Source organism: Arachis duranensis, chromosome 10 (assembly GCF_000817695.3).
Source record: "Arachis duranensis cultivar V14167 chromosome 10, aradu.V14167.gnm2.J7QH, whole genome shotgun sequence".
Classification (NCBI taxonomy): domain Eukaryota; kingdom Viridiplantae; phylum Streptophyta; class Magnoliopsida; order Fabales; family Fabaceae; genus Arachis; species Arachis duranensis.
In genome coordinates this window covers 6,308,640-6,312,025 of record NC_029781.3, presented here as the reverse complement: position 1 = coordinate 6,312,025, position 3,386 = coordinate 6,308,640, and positions in this window count along the sequence as shown.

Genomic DNA, 3,386 nt, shown 5'->3' with positions numbered 1-3,386 from the left:
TTTGCTATTATTGTTTGGATTCCTAACCTTTTTCCAATTTGGACGGAATATTGATACTTCACGTTAAAGAACTGAGACATTATTTGATAAAATTAACAAGGAGCATAATTATATTGACATTATTGATTTGGCTGACATATAGTCTGCATTTGGAGACGTGAATTCATTACGATTTATGTAGACCAATACATACACCGTGTTTGCAATTGAGGTTCAAATCTTCTAATGGTAGAATATCCTCGAAAATCAGTCTATAACCCGAATAAGAAAGAGAAAATAATTAAGAGAACCAAGGCTGGCTCTTAAATTAATAAATTCCTCAATTCGACAGTAGGGAGTAGGGACCGTAAAAACCACAACCTTATATACAGTGCCCAAATTTTGTTTGACTAAATACTCCTCATTCATACTCTGATTTGCAAGAAGAGATTAGGCTAACTAACAATCTTGGTTTGATAATATGTTTATTATATATATCATATCTACACAAATTCCATGAAACTTATAATCTAATATAGCAACGACGATTATGAACATTTTAACGGAAAATTGTAGTCCATGTAACCTATAGCATAATAGAAACTAGTCAAAATACATTAATAATGTAACTTTATAAACATGATGTTGTTGTTGGCTTCAACCGCAGCTTCTGCAGGTACATAAACATGTGAAAGAGGCTGTGTAGTGCTATATAACTCATCAACGTAGCGATACCTCTTATTCCTTCTCCTTAAGCTTTCATCTTCTTCTATGTCCGCCAACACATCCTCTATTTCCATGCTGAAGGATGACACGGACACCTCATCAACCGCTTTCCATTCCTGCACGCTGTTGCCGTAGCTGCAGCTATTGTTGCTGCTGCTGCTATGGTGCTGTTGATCTTCTTCTTCTTCTTCTTCTTCTTCGGTGGTGGTGGTAGTGGTGATGGTGTGGTTCTTGATGTACGTCAGAATCCACGCTGCTTCAACTTGGGTTAGGGTACTATTGTTCCCCTTCTGGGTTTCGTTGTTTTCGCATTCCATTGACAAGAGAAGAGAGAGAAAGAGGACCACATATATCGTCTTCTCTTGTATATATAGGTAGGGTCTCTTCGCTACGCTTAATTACACTTATATTTCTCTAATATAATTATTTATATGTGAGTGTTTTTTTCTTTTGTTAGTTATTCTCTTTTACTTTTACTTTTTCTAATTCCTTATTCAATTTAATATAATAGAATGGAATACCATCCATGTAAATAGGTCTCTCCATCAAAAATCAATGCTTTGTATGTTGGAGCCACACGTTAACGTGTTGCCTTCTAAACGTTCCCTTGGCGCAACTTATCTGACACTGAACTACTAATCCTTCGTTGATAAGGACTCTCTGTGGCTTCTTTATTAAGGATACCAAAATTTGAGGTTTCAAAATACAAATATTGATTCGTTTTATATACCAATAACAGAATAAAAGAACTATTTTTCGTCTCCTTCTTATCCTTATTAATTTGTTTGGGTCTAGTCATGTGCTTTTGGTCCAGGATTCAGGATTCTTTAAGTCTCTGCTGTGAGCTAGTGACCAATATTAGCCAACGAGAGAGACAGGTTATAATTTTGATTTTTTCTATTCCATACTGTCTTTAGGAGATAGTTCCAACAAAAAATTTCCCATGAAAATTTAGCATTTTTTTGCCTATGTATTTTTTATGCATAATTAACATATAAAATAAATTGTTACTTCTACTCATAAAAATTTAAATATGATAGATTAGGAATAAATAAGTAAGTTTGTACTTACAAAAAATGAATAAATTAACGTTCTACCAATAAAAATTTTAGAATTCCAATAAACCTACTTATATTTACAAGAAAACTACTTTTTTATAAGTATAAAGTCAATTTTATTCATTCAAAAATTAAATTTTCTAGCATTTTAAATTACATGAAAAAAAATGGTAATTTATTCGTGTTTAAATAAAAAACCAAACTATTAATGATCGATCTATAGCCAGCTATTATACTTGTAATTGTTTTACAATCCGTACCGAAATAAATTTAAAACTCAATCTTTTATAATATTTCAGTTAACAGTTGATATTTTCAGCATCACATTACAATGATCCATTCGTGTAAGTAAGTTATAAGTAACATTCCAATAATTCAATGCTTTGAACTATTCAAATCTTGGGGTTTATTTTCTAAAGAAAAAAAGACAGGCAAAATTTGTTGTGTTGAGACTTTAAAATTAACACTTAATACTTATTATTTGGAACACTCAATAATTGATGTAGGCATATACGTACTCTTTCTAGTTTCTACTTTCATAAAAACAAGGAGCCAGACCCTGGTACTATGCTCGAATATATATACATATATAGCAAAAAGATAATGTTTTTCCCACTCCATCATCTTTGAATCCTTCTTTGTTAATGCTTATGCCAACAAGTAAAGGGAAGGTACTTCCACGCAATAGATATGTAATTAATTGGAAGGAGGAGGAGAAAATCATAACAAACCAGGCTTATGCATCATGTATGATATATAATAAGGATTTTATTGCATAATATTATAACAAAGAAGAGAGTAAGCTTCCTGAATAAGGTTTCCCACAATGAACTTTTATGGACATGCCATGTGCTGGGCTTGGAAGAAGGAATGATGGAAAGAGGAGGAATGGCACAGTTACTAGTTACTACTGTTTTGAACCATTTTCTTTCTTTGATGAAAGAAGGAGGCTTAGCCATCTAAAATTGGTTCATGGATTAATGTGGACCACATCTGTTTTGTCCTTCTTCAAACAGGAATAGAAACTTCTCTAACCTTATCAGGCAGGTAACCAAGTCAACCTCTTCCAAATACAGCACTTGCCACTCATTAGAAAAAGTTGTGGACATAGTGTTCAGTAATATATGCTATTGTATCTGAACACCTATTATTTATCTACATTCATTTTCTCCCTAGCTTGGAGTATCATTCAAAGTGTGATCAGTGATTACATTATTATTGTGTATGTGCTTAATGATCCTGATTGCATCCATTATTGGTTCCTAGTGTGGGCCAAAATAATTCAGTTCTTGATAGCTACATAAGCCTAAGACTGACTAAATAATTTTCATCTGAAAGTTTCCAAATGAAAAGTCATTCCCCACACTTTTCTGTGATGAACACAGAGATGAAATAGCAGTCTCACGTGACAAGAGCTGTTCTTAGAGTAGACAATGATGTACCACTTGAAAATGCTACATCAGAGAACTTAATAACTATGATAATAAATTAATAATGATAGTGGTAATCAATTTTCCATGTATTGAGCAAGTAAGATTATTCATTGACAGCAAGCATGTCACAATTACAACATATTTCTTCAGTTGGGATGATCTTAACAAACAAGTACCACTGGAATTTACA